We start from the raw sequence: 18,779 nt of genomic DNA on the forward strand, positions 1-18,779 counted from the left end.
CAACTGAAGGCATGTTCACGGGCATCTTTGTCTCTGGCTACAACTTTGAAACTGGTGTGGCAGGTTGTGGCTCAGGCTCGCTTGATGTGGCTTTGAAGCTTGTAGATGACCATCATTTCCCCCCCTGTCAGATACAAGGTGAGATGATGGAGAAAACTCAATTGCAAGACTGTTCAATACTCTGGAACAAGTTCTGACATGTGTTTGGAATATCTTCTTAGTTGTTGATGCCCATTGCCAAGAAGCGATCCATCCAAGATGAATCTTTGTTCTTGCAGGACGTTTGTTTTTGAGCATCTGTGTGAAGAATGACTGGTTTTATGACAGTGCTTACATGGATGAAGATCAAAACAGTGATCTTTCAGATGGCCAACTCGGTCACAGTGTTGGAATTTCACATTTTGTTGCTGTTGTTGTTGCTGTGGAATAGGGGTAGAATTTGGAACAGCTAGATGTGAGCTGTCATGAGGAGCAGGTGAAATGTCATGAATGAATCCCGCACTTTGAAACTGAATGGGCTTTAAGTAGTCTGGAATATGAAAGGACAAGTCCTTGTCATATCCAAGACCAGTTCTGTGCTTGTTGTGGACAAGTTGTTCCCAAGGTCTGATGATGGGCTTGGGAAGTGCAGACTGAGTTTCTGCATCTACATGTACAAAATCTGAACCAACTGTAACATTATTGACTTGCTTGTGATGGCTTGCAGTCTCAATGTTCTGAACAGAAACATGTTCAGAATGACTTTTTTGTTTTAATTCTTCTTGCTGTAGCTGAGTTTCAAGCTGAAAAAATTCAATTTTCTCTTGTGCATTTTGTAGACAGACCTCAATGTCTATGAGAGAAACTTTGCTGACCTTTAATGTATCATGAGTAGTAGACAATATCAGAGTTTTGAGGAACTCTAATACTTCATTGATTCTGGCCATTTTCTCCAATGTTAAACTTACACTTGAAACCAACTATGAACCAATGTCACTACAAGGTATTCTCAAAGTTTGTTCTCCCAGAAAACTACAACAATCAAATGAGATTATTCCTTGAGGAATGAATCAAAAGCAAGATTTTAACTCTACACTTATTCTCCAAACCCACACACAACGATCGTTGGTTGCATTCATATACAAGGAAAGTATATTGTGCATTTCCAAACAATGAGACTCAAATGCTACAACAAATAAAATACTCGTTTTTCCATTCAGTAATATATATCAGCAAGGATGCAAGCTTTACACAATCATCTATTCAAGAAATGCAGTGTATTTTATCAAGTTTACATCAGAGTTCCAACAGCGGTACAATAACGACCAAAAAAAATGTTCTAAATTCATCCACTGAACATTTGCTTTCTTATTTACTATTCAACTGTAACTCAAAAAATTGGACTGTAAAGAACATTCATCAAGGCAATAAACCTTTTAGTTCCTTTCTATCTGCACCGAATGCCTCAGTCCCAAACCCCTTTACGTATACATGAGCAAAAAGTTCTGAAGGATCTGGCACTGGACTTTCCTTTGCCAGGGAAATTGCATCATCAACTTCTTTGTTTTTTTTTGCTTCCTTTTCAATATCCTTCAATTCAGCTGCTGTGGCTATGTTATTGGCTAGCACAAGTTTACGGACCCTTTCAATTGGATCAAGCTCCTGTCTGAAATCTGTTAAGTCGAACGCCTTCTCCTACCTGCATATACAATTTCAAGTCTAGGAAATGCATAACATACATACTCAAACACACCATTTATGCCATGATATCCTCGGTTCATATAACATTCAGTGCATCCTCACGGTGTTCCCACACATCACACTCTTCAATTAAAGGTTGAGAGGCACTCCACTCTCTTAAAGCATTAAAGAATTTTGACCATTAAAGAACCAACAAATCAAGGATGCGAAGACTAGTAATAACTCAAATCAACTACCAGCTGTTATAGATCTCACCGTTCAGTATCTTCTCCTAACAAGACTCCTTGAGCGATGACCCCCACGCGGTGACCTCTGACGAACAGTTTTGCGTCTAAATAGAATGCCTTTTTGCAGCTGCCATTTTAGTTTCTTGCACACCAAAAACTATACTTCTCTTCTCTACCAGAGACTAAATTTCTATTTAGGGAAGGGCTTCCCTGCCCTCTTCAAACTGTACAATTTTCGGCGCTTGAGATGCCAACATACAGATATGCCTGGAACTGAGAGTTTGCAGCGATTTTTTTTTAATTAAATGGAAATTAAAAGGCGGCCAGACAGTGCGTAGAAATGGGTGAAAATGTGAATGAATGGCCAGATAACTCTGTACCACAAGGGATGTCCTGCTTTGCAAAAATTCCAACCCGACCTTCTCCAAGGACTGTCCACTTTCGAGTTTCACGATTTGGTTCACAAGAATGGTTAATGAATCAAGCAATGCTACCTTTTCTGGTGGCATCAATTAATTCAGACTTATTAAGAGATATGATAAATGCATCTTTCAACCCTGCATCTGATAACTGAGAACTACCTGGTCTGACATTTTAATAGCCTCTGTAAATAAACGGAGGTTTAAACACACTTGGAGCATGCTCAGTTCCTGAACTCGAAACTGGGCGAGAGCTAGACCACAAATCCAACTCAACAACTCTCATGCAACGGAAACTTTAACAACCCAGAAGTTACCGAGGACCGCGCTTCCCGTTTCAGTTGTTCGATCAATACCCAAGACTGTACAGGAGCAGTGTAAATATATATGGCAGCGTAAACGAATAGGGGCAGCGTTCAAAACAATTCAAGATACAATGTACATTCAATGCATGGCTCATACACATCATAAGACAAATACCAAAAACCAATTTTCACATGGTTCAAACTCGGAGCCTTGAATTAACAATAAAGACGAGTTGCCATTCAAGATTATTGAAACCTTACGGGGTTTTTAACACAGGCGTTGACAACATGGCTTTTTTTTAATATTACTTCCCCTGAATCTCATCAAAATAATTTTTTCAAATCCGTTAAAATAAAACATTTTAGATAACGCAATTGCCAACCATGAATCACCTCACCTCGTCAATGTGATGTAACATTGGTACTGGTGCCCACAGAATCTCTAGGATCTAAACCATCAGAGAATCAACTGGAATTCATCAACACTCTCTCGTGCAAATAGAGGATTTGATTCACGCACCATTCACGCAGTGAACTCAGTAAACTCTCGCAGCAGCACTCCCTCAAGGCATTCAATGTAGCAACACGGCCTCAAGGCACTCAATGGAGATTCAGAATGTTTTCAGAGTTGAGGAATCGCAGAAATGGCGCAGAAATAATTATGGTAGACAGAGCGCAGAATGGCACAGAATCAATTATGGCAAACAGAGAGTAGATTCAGAATCGCAGAGACATAATTCGATGAAACGGCTTGGTGCATGTAAGTAACAGACCTTAGACAGAGGTGGCAGCTAATGGCAGACAATGGTTATGGAAAGAATATGGCGCAGAATGAGGAATAAAACGCTCAATTTTGACAAGCAGATAGGGAATTAATTAATGATGTCAAGAATGTTGTTGGACGGGCAAAATCTGGCACTCTATAAGGTGGCAATTCTGATCAATTCTGATTAGGAGAAAGGCAGAACTGACATGTATATAGAGACCACAAAACAAGTGGCTCAAATTGGAGCAGGACCAACAATTGCCTGCTCTGACACCATGCTAAACACACATGGGCAGCAAGAACAATATGAAAGATAAAACATGAGAGTACATCTTTTATTAACAATTGATATGCATTTATAGTACATTGTTGTGACTATTGGGTTTCACATCCCAAGGTCTCTTGGACTTCTTTTTGTCTATTGAGATTCCACACTAACCCATTGAGGATTAGGTGTCCAACACTGTCCAACGAAAACAGAATCGGCAAGAGCTAGAGCCATCTTCTCGGCAGAATTAATGACACATTTGAGAGTCATGCACTGGCTGTGTGGTTTTACCAAATATGCCCAGTAAGAATCCCAATTCAACTTAGTTAATCTTTTGATTGATTCTGCCTTTTCTTGAGCCTTCTGTCTCCAACCTGTATGCAATTGCTGTGCTTTCGGTAGATACCCTGGACTGGTTTCTGAGATCAGATTTTCCCTGTGCAAATTTTCATTTATGCAGTCAATAACACTGTTTGCTGTTGTGGCTGCTTCTTCTGCCACTTGCTCTGCTTTCCCGATTTGTGCATCCCACTTGTTAAAGAGAATTTCTTTGTGATTGTTGTTAATGATTGGTGCACCTACTCTTTTCCCCTCCTCTGTTTCTTGCCAAGCCAAATATTTAGTAACTCTTTTATCAATTAAATCATAATCATGTCGTAAGTCCACAACTTAATTAGTGATTTTATCGCTTATTTCGCAATAAGAGTTCCACTGTGTTATTCTTTGGCACAATGCTTCCTGTTGCTGTAGTAGTTGATCATTTAAGGAAACAGATTCTATGATGAATTCTGTAAGCTTAGGATCATCCTTGTGCATCTCTTGCATATCCTGTAACTATTTTTCTCTTTCAGCCAAACTATTCTGGTAGCCTATCTGCATTTGTTGGAAGTCCTGCTGTAATCTTTCAAGTTGTTTCTATGCTTCGTTGTTGGTGTCGGTTTGTTGCAGCTGTTGCTGCAAAACCTGTATTTGATCTTCCTTCTCTTTTAGTAGTTGATGTACCTTAGATGCTTTATCAATGGTCGCAGAGGCATATGCTCCTGCGATCTGAGATAATTTGGTGAGATTTTCAGTGGGATCGGTGGTAGGATCTTGCCATAGGATGTCTAATTTCTCTGCATCATGAGAGAGCACATTTTCAAATTTTATTTTCTTTCTTTGTCTTCTCACTACTGCCTTGTGTTGTGGACTATAAAATACATCAAGAGGAGGAATCTCCTCTACTTTGAGCATAAGTTCAGAGGATGGGGTAATGGGAATATGTTCCAATTCCGAGTCATTGCTAATTGTTCCTCTAGTTATATCTTTTGTTGCTTGTACATTACTCACAGGTGTTTTTGTGCTTTGTCCTTTAATATTGATTAAATCATTGAATGTCTCCCATTCTTTATCTAGCTCGGTTCTGACTGATGGTGGCTGGACGATGAGAGGGGGAGGTTCTAGCTGTGGAGAGGTCAAAACCTGTTGCTGTGGGAGCTCTTTTGACTAGGCAGTATCCCTTACTGACCCTTCGCTTTTATCATGGTCACTTTCAGATCTCTTAGAATGTTCTGATGTTTCTTTCCCGGACTTGGATTTAGATCTGTCTATGCCTGAACTTCCACTGAGACTGATACTCGGATTTGGTTCCCTTACGGGTTCCAAGTGTAGTTTTTCCAAAGGGATATTAGCTAACCTCCTTTCCATGTATATCTTGAACTCTTGAAATTCTACTGGAGGGAATCGCATTTGGGCCGAATGCAGAGCTTCTTTAAGTGTACTTTTCTGTTGGAACATGTCATCAAAAAGATCATCTTCTTCAGAAAACACCTTTATTTTGACTGCAGTAGTGAAATTCTTAGCAATATCATAAGGGTCAAATGGTCTTCCTGGAAATTTGAACAATCATAGACATGTTATGTTGTTTACTTCTTTGAATGCATGGCCTACAACAAATAGTGAAAAGGCCCCACAAGCCACAGGAAATTGTGGCCAAATAGCCTTCTTTTTTTTCTTTCAAATCTTTAGTCAAACTTCCTTCTCCGCATATTTGATAAGCAATTTCTTGTGCCATGAGTTTATCGGGAACATACAAAGGTAAGACATGAGGGAAAGCGAGACTTCCGAATACCCTGACATATGTAAACAGTTCCTCTCTGAACCATCTCGCGATAGGGAGTATATCTACCTTTGCTTCGGGAGAAAATCTTGGAGCATCTTTATCATACAACATTTTGTACAAGGGCAACATGGTTCCATGACAAATCTTGTAGAAATACGGAGTGAAATTAGATTCCCACAATTATTTATGATAAATATGAATGGGTAAGGGGTCTTGAGTCGTCCATTTCCAATCCATTAAAGGAAACTTGGAAACATAACAGATTACATCCATCACATATGCCGATAAGTAGAAAGGGGGATAAATTCTCTGAGAAACAGTTCTTTTAGATCGGTAATTTACAATGGCTATGGCTAAGTTGTCAAACAATATTTTATCCCAATCCATAATAGTAGCATTAATGGCGGCATCCAATAATGGTAGCCATTCAGATGAAAATTTGTTAATGTTTGGCTTCCCAAAAAGTCTACAGAGCATAGCAGCAGCAAAGCAATATGGGGAAGTGAGAGAACCAGTACTATACATACCATGTTTATCCCTTTTTAGTGGTTCGTCTCTCCTTGACCAGTCTTTGGTGCATTCTGCCAGGTCTTCATTTTCTTTAGCAAACTTCTCTATGAACTGTTTGTTGTAAGTCGCCTGTGGCTCTGGTAAATGGTACATGAGCTTCAAATCTTGTGGAGTGAATGAGCTAATAAGTCCTTGTTAAGTTATGGTATGTTCTATGCTTATAACATTTTACTTCTTTTTCTTATTATATTCCACCGATTAGCAATCGCATGTACATAAAGTAAAGTGCAGATAGAACATTAAACGATCGAAAGAAAACAAGCCAAGACAAGAGACACAAGATGTGGCGGCTAGCCAGGGACAAACCCCACAATGTGTGGGGAAACCCTTTGATCAAATCTTCTTTTATCTTCAATAATTTAGTAGAGAGAAATAGTACAATAAATCTGATTCATATCAACAGTAGCAAACCCTAGATCAATAGCATCAGCATTAGCAGCTTCATTATCAAACTAGGGTAGATGATATCTTGCAAACCGTTCATCGGATTGACTTCATTCCACCACCAAAAGTTGCGGCTTTCAGAGGAGGTTCAGATGAACCTACAAAGCAGTTTCCGGCTTCAAACTAGGGCAGTCGATATCTTGCAAACCGTTCATCGGATTGACTTCATTCCACCACCAAAAGTTGTGGCTTTCAGAGGAGGTTCAGATGAACCTACAACGCAGTTCCAAAGAGGAGATCTTCTAGGCCAAGCAATTCAATCTGTACTTCTGTAGTTGCAGCTTCAAATTCAACAGCTTCCGGCTTCACATGTGTGAGAGAGAGACCCATTTCAGCGCAGTAGAGAAGAGACTCATTTTTGCATAGTAGAGAGAGAGAGAGATGTGATGAGATGAGTGAGTCCAAATGAGGAAAAGTCCTCTTATATTTATACACAACGTTGGTGGGTGAATAGATGCGACTGTTGGGCTTCTGAGCCTACATGAGTTGTAGGTTGGCTTGATAATAATTCCATAATCAAAATAAATTCATATCTCCATGAATACTTATCGGAATCGGACGATCATTATATCAATCCTACACCTCTCGACGAGAGGAATCTAATAAAAATATTATCAGCCATGAATAAGATGACCCACATGAAGTTTTGCCCTGGTTGCCAATTTTAGCACTCCCTCTCGACCATGGAGAACTTCATCTGCAATCTGTCTATCGGTCATTACTATTCATCCATCAAATGCACTGCCCTGTACAGCCTGACCCTTGCCCTGTTCTGCTCTATTCTGCTTGTTCTTCTTTGTCTTGTTCTACCCTGCACTGATCTGTACTGTTTTTCTCTGTTCTGCTCTGCTCTTGCATTGTTCTGTTCTTCTCTGCTTTTATCTGAATTATGAAGAAGAAGAAATGATCGAGGATATATCATACTGAATCAAAGTCAGTCTCAGAGTATGTACCACTAGTCCCAGACCAGTCTCAACCAACCCGAAGTCAGCGTCATAGTGAGTACAACTCCACTGGTCTTAGACCAGTATCATCCTCCACTGACTCAAAGTCAGTCTCAGAGTGCGTACCACTGGTCCCAGACCAGTATCGTAGTCTCAGAGAGTGTACCACTGGTCCCAGACCAGTCTCAACCGACCCGAAGTCAGCGTCATAGTATGTACCACTCTCACTGGTCCCAGACCAGTACTGCACTGACACGAAGTCAGTCTCGGAGTATGTACCACTGGTCCCAGACCAGTCTCAACTGACCCGAAGTCAGCGTCATAGTATGGTACAACTCCTACCACTGGTCCCAGACCAGTATCGCAGTCTCAGAGAGTGTACCACTAGTCCCAGACCAGTCTCAACCGACTCGAAGTCAGCGTCATAGTATGTACCACTCTCACTGGTCCCAAACCAGTACTACACTGACACGAAGTCAGTCTCAGAGTATGTACCACTGGTCCCAGACCAGTCTCAACCGACCCGAAGTCAGCGTCATAGTATGGTACAACTCCTACCACTGGTCCCAGACCAGTATCGCAGTCTTAGAGAATGTACCACTGGTCCCAGACCAGTCTCAACTGACCCAAAGTCAGCGTCATAGTATGTACCACTCTCACTGGTCCCAAACCAGTACTGCACTGACACGAAGTCAGTCTCGGAGTATGTACCACTGGTCCCAAACCAGTCTCAACTGACCCGAAGTCAGTGTCATAGTATGGTACAACTCCTACCACTGGTCCCAGACCAGTATCATTGATCCCAGATCAATGGAGGTCATCCTAGCGTAGGGAGTACGGTAGATACAACGATGTGTCCATCGGTACTACTATGGTCCCTAACTTCATTTCCCTGCTCATTGATTAGATGAGAGGTACTTCCCATGAGTCCCAGACTGCATGGGTAGGATGCCTCGACAGGAGAACTAATCAATTCTGTCCTCACAAGAGAACACATCAATCCTGCTACAATCGTCGTGGAGAACACATCAATCCAGGCTGCCATGGAGAACACATCAATCGAGGCCTCACAGGAGAACTAATCATCCTGCTACACAGGAGAGAGAATCATCCTGTTCCATAAGAGAGCAAATCATCTTGTCCCACAAGAGAGCGAATCATCTTGTTCCAGTGTGCACCACCAGGGGAGGGTGATTCACCCTGTGGTCATATGTTGCTCCAGTAGGAACCGCAAGCCCTCAGAGCTCCCAGAGCTCAATGTATGCAACATGCAGGACCCTTGTACAAGGGTTTCTTTCCGACTCCAAGTCATTTGGGAAAATCACAGATTAGATCTTTCCTCTGGGCTTTCACAAGGTGTATCAACCTGTACATCATCTTAATGTGATGGAGCTTCCTTGCTCATCAACTTACCATATCCCAGATGATGTCTATCTGCTGGAGAAATTGACGAATACGGGATTCCTCAATAATCGAATCCCACCTCTGGTTGTTACAGAGAATCACAGTGGTATCCAATGTAAATCCAAACAGCTCACTGAAGAGCTTTCGTAACCAGACTGCCTCACACAAGGTTATGTTAGCAATAATATATCCTACTTCGGCGGTGCTCAAGACTTTTGCTTCCTGCTCATCCAGGATATCGAAGCAGATCCCAAGGTGAAACAGTACCGAGAAGTGCTCTTACGGTCCACCACACTGCCTGCCCAATCAACATCAGTATATCCAAGTAGTCTCACATCTCCGGCAGTGTATCTTAATCCATGAGAGATTGTGTCCTGAAGACATCTCAGGAGATTCCTAGCATCAATCCAGTGGGGCTCAACCAAATATGAGCTCACAATGCTAACTGCAAAACATATGTTCGGACGGAGGTTCACCAAGAACATCAATGCGAATGAGTTTTTGAAACTCAGAGGCATTTCCCAAGTCTGGTCCGACATCACTGCCATATAACTTCTAAAAGTTAAGATCCTCGAGGTAGTCACAGGCTTGCAGTCCATCATACCAAATCTTTCCAATATATTTACCACATATTTTCCTTTAGATAGGAAAATTTCCCTTGGCTTCTGCCACACTTCAAGTCCTTGGTCCTTCATTTCAATTTCAGAAGCCATCTCCCTCTTACATTTGTGAATGAGAGGGTTTGCACCTGTTAGAAAGAGGTCATCCACATACAACACCAGTATGAGAGGCTTGTCATCTTCAACCTTAAAGTAAAGGTTAGGATCAGCTTCACTCCTAGTGAATCCCAGCTTCATCAAGTAGCTATCGATCCTCTCATACCATGCTCAGGGTGCTTGCTTCAGCCCATAGAGAGCCTTCTTCAACCTGCATACATGAGATTTTCAATCATAAATCTCAAATCCTTCAGGTTGCTCCACATAGACCTCTTCTTTGATAGAACAATGCAAGAACGCGGTCTTAACATCCATCTGATGTAAGTTCCATCCTTGTGAAGCCACAAGGGCTATGATCAAGCGGATGGTCGTATATCTGGCAACAGGTGCAAATATCATAGTCTATACCTCCCTTCTGGGATAAACCACAAGCAACAAAATGAACCTTATACTTTTCCATACTTCCATTTGCTGCATGCTTTATCTTGTAAAGCCATTTTGAAGTAACAATTGTATTGTCCAGGGTCTGGGAACTACTTCCCAGACATCATTCACCATAATAGACTCATATTCTATGGTCATAGCATCCTTCCATAGTTAATGCTTGAAGACATCTGAGAATGATGAAGGTTCATTTTGTATGATCGTGCTCATGATGGTCAGGTATCCCTGATACCTGTTAAGTTTCTTACTTTGATGGAAGGTTCCTCAGGGTGCAGCATGTCCTTCAGCATCATCAAGTATCCCCCTAAGCCATGAAGGCCTCTTCCTAGAAGAGGAAGGCTCATGTGGATGAGGATCAATCAGATCCATGGGTTCTTCCACATCAGGCATTGATTCATCATCCTTTTCTTTCGATTCCCTGGTGTCGGCTTCTTGAGAGCTACTCAAAGTCAGCAGATTGTCCACCTTGCTGAGAGCCATATCTTTGTCAAAGGTGACATCATGACTAATCACGACTTCCCTTTGACCGGTGGTGAACATTTCTTTAGGAGTTTAGGAACCCAATGCTTGATGAGGGCATCGATTTTGTACATATACGGTGGTGATTGTAGTTTCAGCCCATAGAAACTTTAGAAGTCTTTGATCATGTAGCATGACCCAGACAGCTTCCATCATCGTGTGGTTCTTCCTTCCCACCACACCATTCTGCTCAGGATTATGTGGTGTAGTAGTCTCCCTCTTAATGCCAACCTCAGGTATGCCTGAGTAAACCAATTGTAATATATCAGAGGTCTTGCTTTGGCTTGAGGGGAATGGTCCCCTTTTGAGCTTTCCTTTGGCACATCCCAGACATACACCTTCTTTCTCTACTTGGAATTCGGGCATCCCTGTTACCATCTGTCTTACATCGGGTAGAGCTTTGTAATGAAGGTGGGCAAACCTCCGATGCCAAATTTCGGACTAAAGAGTTGTGTCACAAGACATGACACCTAGCGGACTTCCATCAACCTGATATAATGAATCAACACTAAACCCAAGAGTAAAGGCATCTTTAACATTATTTTTCCATATACATACCTTGCCATTGCTGAAGGTTACCTTGTAGCCTCTGTCTTCCATTGCCAAGATGGACACTAGGTTCCTTTTGAGGTCAGGTGCATTTAATACATCCTAGAATTTCTAGCCTTCTTGAATGCTTGTCCTCTTCCTTGATTCCCAACTCTGCTCTTACCTTTTCTGTTGAATTTGTCATTCCTTTGATTGCCATTAGAGGGATTTCGAGTTGCACCACTGCATACTGTACCATGCTTCTCTAATCATGATTATCATCATGCTGCCCATGTCCATGATTTTATCCATCATGATGCTCATGATCTCATACATAGTGACTTGCTTTATCGCAAATGTAACATCGTCATTTTCTTCTAGCCTTAGGTCCAGCCTTTCCTTTTGATTTAGTCCCGGAATTATTTCTTTTCTTTGCATGAGAAGAAAAGGCAGCAGGAGGACCTTTAGGCATGGGCATTTCTTGCACTTCTTCCCTTGTTTCTTCTTGAATGCATCTAGCCATTAATTCCTCAAAACCAAGAATTACATTATAGTTCAAAAGAGTAGTCCTGAACACATACCATTCAAATGGCAATCCTCCAAGAGTTGTGAGTGCCATTTCTCTGTCAGTAATAGTTTCCCCAATAGATAGGAGATCGTTCTTGATCTCGGTGATTCTTAAGAAGTATGCTTGCATACTTTCATCTTTACCCTTCTTGATTTCCCTCAGCTTATTTCTAAGAAAAAAAACTTGATTTGCATCATTAACTTTAAATAAAATCCCCAGTCTATTGTAGATTTCCTTGGAGGTGTCCAGTTCAGAGATGTAGGCCACCAAGTGCTTGTCGATAGAGTCCTGGATGATCTTCTATTGTTTTGACTTCTCCATTTTTTCATTTGTTCCAGGCAGCATCGGATGCATTTGACGGAGGCTCAACAATATTGCCTCTCACATGATCCAACACTCCTTTATTCTCATGGGTTAGATCGATAGACATCTTCCATCCGTGATAGTCAACTTTCTCACGGAGCTTGTCTTCAGCAGGAAAGAGTGTTGAGGACCCCATAGTTCTTTTAGGATAGCCTTGCCAATATTCTCTTCGATGATTGCTCTTGCTCTTGCTCGGGCTTTGTCTTCACCTCAGCTCTGATACCATGTTAAGTTATGGTATGTTCTATGCTTATAACATTTTACTTCTTTTTCTTATTATATTCCACCGATTAGCAATCGCATGTACATAAAGTAAAGTGCAGATAGAACATTAAACGATCGAAAGAAAACAAGCCAAGACAAGAGACACAAGATGTGGCGGCTAGCCAGGGACAAACCCCACAATGTGTGGGGAAACCCTTTGATCAAATCTTCTTTTATCTTCAATAATTCAGTAGAGAGAAATAGTACAATAAATCTGATTCATATCAACAGTAGCAAACCCTAGATCAATAGCATCAGCATTAGCAGCTTCATTATCAAACTAGGGCAGATGATATCTTGCAAACCGTTCGTCGGATTGACTTCATTCCACCACCAAAAGTTGCGGCTTTCAGAGGAGGTTCAGATGAACCTACAAAGCAGTTTCCGGCTTCAAACTAGGGCAGTCGATATCTTGCAAACCGTTCATCGGATTGACTTCATTCCACCACCAAAAGTTGCGGCTTTCAGAGGAGGTTCAGATGAACCTACAGCACAGTTCCAAAGAGGAGATCTTCTAGGCCACGCAAGTCAATCTTTACTTCTGCAGTTGCGGCTTCAAATTCAACAGCTTCCGGCTTCACATGTGTGAGAGAGAGACCCATTTCAGCGCAGTAGAGAAGAGACTCATTTTTGTGTAGTAGAGAGAGAGAGAGATGTGATGAGATGAGTGAGTCCAAATGAGGAAAATTCCTCTTATATTTATACACAATGTTGGTGGGTGAATAGATGCGACTGTTGGGCTTCTGAGCCTACATGAGTTGTAGGTCGGCTTGATAATAATTCCATAATCAAAATAAATTCATATCTCCATGAATACTTATCGGAATCGGATGATCTTTATATCAATCCTACACCTCTCGATGAGAGGAATCTAATAAAAATATTATCAGCCATGAATAAGATGACCGACATGAAGTTTTGCCCTGGTTGCCAATTTTAACAGTCCTTGACCCTGAGTCTTAAATTGTCTGTTTTTGATGTCAGCGCTGTCCAGTACCCATTTAACCATGTCTGTGTAGGGAAGAATTTTGGGCCTCGCTGCTATCTGGTGTAAGAACGAACAAGATAGCTCTGTAATGGATGCCTCAGAAGACCCATGTGAGCCTGCAGTAGTTGTAACCTCCATCACTTTGGGATTCTCTTCCTCAAGTAAACTATACATGCCTTCCCAAGTAGTAATACCAGCGTCTCTGTTATAGGTGGTGTCTATATACAAGGGCGTCATTTCTTTGTCTTCAGAACTCGGAGCTTTGCCTTTCTTTCCCATAATATCCTGAATACTGCTTTGTATACTTCTCTGTTCTTTGTTCCTGCAGTTTACAAGTGAGGTGAGAATAATGATAAGGAAAGGAGATGGGAAAGCTTTTAAATGCCGAAGACATATAAAATATACCACCTTACGTGAAACAGCTCTTCGATAAGCACAAAACCATATTCCATTAATGATTGGCAACAAACTCATTAATTAGCATTTAAAGCGCATAACCAGGTCTCGGTTTATGGAAAACACTTTTTTGGACAATGAGCCTGAAAGATATGCGATGAAGCGATGAAGCGATTTGCTTCGCAATATCGCATATCGCTCTGTCGCATATCGCAACATCGCAATATCGCTATATCGCTCTATCGCAACATCGCTCTATCGCAACATCGCAATATCGCAATATCACTGGAGCGTAACATATGACAATCATCCGTTGATGCGTTTTCCGAAAAATGCAATTTTCGATATGCGCCATCGCATATCGGCAGTTTGAGTTTTTTCAGCGTAAGTGATATTTGATGCATGCGATGCGATGAAGTTTTGTATCACAATCTCGCAATCTTAGAATTCCGCTTGTAAGGAGGTAACCATTATCCTTTTTGCAATGTGATATTTCTTAAGGAGTGATTTTATCTTACCTTATCATAAAACTTAAGTGTTTTTAGATTTTTCAAGGGTATTTTCCTAAGCTTATAATTGTAAGTTTTATTGAAAAAGGAAATACAAGCATGAATTGATTTTAAAATTTTTTGACTAACGGCCCCCACTTATTTAGTGTTATTAGTAATAACACTAAATAAGGGGGGTTGTTACTGGCCACAACAATTGGTGATTCACTTGGAAGAACCAATTATCTCTGCTTTTCTTTTGAATTTTCTAAACTTTCAAAACAGAAAATTTTTCAGAAAATCAAACTTTATTATAGAAAGACAAAGTACATCATGCTTTTACCTATCAATGATATTTTGTTTCTTCTATTTTTTAACTTTGATTATTTACTCCCTCAAGCTAGTCTTTGTATCTACATCAGTCACTACTTGGCTTATAAAGATAAAAACAAAGCCTTCTCTGTAAATCAGTTTTAAATATGCTCATTTGTCATAGGTAGAGCCTCTGCTGCCAGCAGGTGTTTATAGCCTCGATAGGGTTACCTGTTACCCAGCAATGATCCTGTATCCTACTTAGAGAAAGATACAACTTTCAAAGAGAAATCCATATCCACACTTATTGCTTTCATTTTCTTTTTACCCTTAAAGAACAATGTCTTGGTTTGGTAGCTAATTTATGACAGTGTCATTCACTTGATTTATAACTTTGCTAAACAAGCTGGCTCGTGATGAGACCCCTTGTCTTTGATTGCAACAATATTGAGTCATTACCCTGTTGTGGTATGCAATATTGGCAAAGTCAAAAAGCTATAATATCTATGATCATGATAATTCGGCTCGTGATGAGACCTCTTACTCTTTAAGTTAAAGTGTATCATTGGATTATTCCCTGAACATTGTATTTTCATAGGTGGGGAGGAATTCATTGTTTCCTTAAGATAGTTCTGGATGAAAATGGTAGAGTTTTTGGAAAGATCTTTTCTACAAAGAATCTTCGTTTTGCTATTGATACCTTTCATTGGACTGATATAAAAAAATTTCCCACTAAAGGTCGTTTTTCATCAAAATTTACAAGGTTGAAACTAGTATCATTTCTAGGCCTAGAGCCTTTAACTGTATCTCTCAATAATAACAATCAATTTTCTAGAAAGAATTCTATTTATACAAGTGAAAAAACAAAATCTAAAAGAGAAAATTTTTCTTTTTCGTGAATTCCAAATGTAACCATTTACAACTAGTTTTATTATGAAAATAAAAATAAAAATCTAATCTACAAGATAGAAGAATGATCTCCTATGGAAAATATTTTTTTGAGGACCTGTCTGTTAACAGGTAAAGATTCTCTTTTTCCTGTTAAATCCTGTAACATAAAAGTAGACGGACCTATGACTTCTGCAATTTGGAAAGGGTCAAGCCACATTTGTTGAAATTTCATATGTTTCCTTTTTTCCTCATGAGCCTTGCCCCATTTTAGAACTAAATCTCCCATCTGAAAATCCTTTCTGGATATCATGTTTGAATCAAAAGAAGCTTTTACTAATGCTTGGTGATGAGCATGAGTTATTTTGGCATGTTCTCGTTGCTCTTCTAACTTAATTATTTCCAGTTGCCTTAGTTGTAAGGAAGACGTTGGTGCTTCATCAATATATTGAACTAAGGCCAAAGAGGGAATTGCTAAATGAGTTGGAAGAACCACTTCTTTCCCATAAACTAAATTAAAGGGAGAAGTGCCAATAGAGTCTCTCTGCGTTATTTGATCTGCCCATAAAGCATATATTAAAGACTTATGCCAATTCTTGTGATTTTGATCAATGGTTCGCTTAATAATTCTGATTAATTTTTTATTTGTAGATTCAGCTAACCCATTCCCCTGTGGGTAATAATTGGCAGAGTATTTAAGCTTGAAACCCCTTTTGAGTGAAAATTCAGTCATAGCATTACCAGAAAAATATGAAGCATTATCAAACATTAAAGCAGAAGGCAACCCAAACCTGGTGATTATGAATTGATCTATGAATTCGATGATGTGTTCAGCATTAGCTGTCTTAAGTGGAACTGCTTCTACCCATTTAGTAAAGTAATCTGTTGCTGTAAGGATATATCTATGCTGTTTAGAGGAGTGAGGAATGATATCACCTATTATGTCCAATCCCCATTGATAAAAAGGTTGCTCAATGTTGATTAGTTGTAGTGGCAATGATGGTTTCTTTTGTCTCCCAGCAGCGGTTTGACAAACTTGGCATTTCCTTATGTAGTTATGCGAGTTTTTGAATAATGTGGGCCAGTAATAGCCTGCGCGTAGGATTTTATGTGCAGTAGTGTCTCCAGCATAGTGTCCGCCTGCTGGCCCATCGTGGAGTTCCTGCAAGACTTTTTCAGCTTCAGATTTCTCAAGACATCTAAGGAGAATAGAATCATAATTTATTCTAAAAAGAACATCGTTCACAAGCTAATATTGTTTAGCCTTCAACCTTAGAGCTCTTTTCTTGGTATGATTGAGGTTTGAAGGAGCATATCCATTCTTTAGACAAAATATGCTATCAGCGTATAATGATTGAACATCGTTTAGGCTTACCTCGTACATGTGTATCTCTGCAGATGGTATTTTGGAAATAAGCGATGCCCCAGCCAGCATTTTTCAAAATCCTTGACCTTTTACAATACTTGCTGGTTTTATTTCTACGTCATATTCCTGTAAGGCAGTAACCCAATTGGCTCTTTTGTCACCCACATCTTTCTGTACTAAGAGATTTCTTACCATTGGAAACAGTACTATGATTTTTGTATGGGTTTTAAGTAGAAAGGGTCTGAAATATTTAATTGCTTTGAAAATAGCGTAAGCTTGTTTCTCTACATCTGAATAATTTAACTCAGCCCCTTGTAGATTTGAACTGAAAAAATCAATTGGAGCTTCTACCTTGTCTTGATTTGCTTGAGTGAGTATCGCAACATATGATTTATCAGAGGAAAATGTATATAAAATAAAAGGATCGGAAAAATTTGGAGTTGCTAAAGATGGAGCCTTGACAATTGCTTGTTTGATCAAATTGAATGCCTCGTATTCGTCTTGGCCCCATTTGAAGTTTGAGTTCTTTTTAGTCATTGCTTGTAAAGGAGACACGATTCTTGAAAAAATTGAACAAATCTCTTTACAAAATTAATCTGGCTAAGGAAAGATTGCATAGCTTTCTTGTTGTGAGGTAGGGGTATTTCGTAAAAATCTCCTTGATTGTGTCAGGATCAATATGAATTCCAGATTTTGACACTATGAATCCAAGAAGTTTTCCTTCACTTAATGCAAAACAGGATTTTTTCGGGTTAAGTGAAATTCCATACCTTTGACAACGTTGGAAGATTTGTTTTAAATCTCTAAGATGATTTCCTTGTTTCTTGGAATATACAGTTATATCATCCAAGTATATTACCACTTATTTGTTAACTAATCCCTTGAATGCGATGTCCATGGCTCGCTGAAATGTGGCACCAGAGTTGATTAGACCAAAGGGCATCTTTTGATATGCGTAAGTGCCCCATTTGGTTCTGAATGTGGTTTTTAATTGATCATCAGGATGGACCAACACTTGGTTGTAGCCTAAGAATCCATCCAAAAAGGACATTAATGTTGATCCTGCGACTGCCTGCAGTATTTTCTCCATGGGAGGCAAAGGAAAATTATCCTTTTGGCAGGTTTTGTTAAGGTTTCAAAAGTCAATGCAGATTCTGATGTCTCCGTTTTTCTTTCTAACGGGAATCATATTGGAAACCCATTTGGAATGTCAAACGGGAAAAATGATTTTGGCTTTCAATAACTTATTGAGTTCAGATTTGATCTGGTTTTCTAGATTGGGATGGATCTTTCTCAGCTTTTGCTGGACAATTTTTTCATCGTCTATCATTGGGATAGTATGTTTGATGATGGAAGTGTCATAAGTTTTGAGTTCATCATAGTTCCAAGCAAAGACACTTTTGTATTGTCTTAAGAGACGAATATATGCTATTTTTTCTTCAGGAGCTAGGCCAAGGCCTAGGTTGATATTCTGTGGTTTGGTATCAGTTCCAAGATTGACTAATTCATAGTTCAAATTTGAACTTTGAAGTTTTGAATTGGTAGATCTTTTGAATTGATCTTTCAAATCATAAAGGTCTTCTAACTTGACCACTGACTTTGGCATAACATTATTAGTGCTATCTCGTTGTAATTTTCTGTCATGTTGGTCCTCATCAATTATCTGATTGGTGTAAGATCCTTCAGATGTGAGGAAACTCACAATATCAGGATCATCGTTGAAAATCCTCCAATTGGTAATGTTATCAGGAATCGAGGGTCTAAAGATTAATTCGATTGAAAATCGATCAAGGCTATAGTCTTCTAAAGGA

This window comes from Pinus tabuliformis, chromosome 2_2 (genome assembly GCF_031772625.1).
Source record: "Pinus tabuliformis cultivar Carrire ecotype Pingquan chromosome 2_2, CPIR1, whole genome shotgun sequence".
Classification (NCBI taxonomy): Eukaryota; Viridiplantae; Streptophyta; class Pinopsida; order Pinales; family Pinaceae; genus Pinus; species Pinus tabuliformis.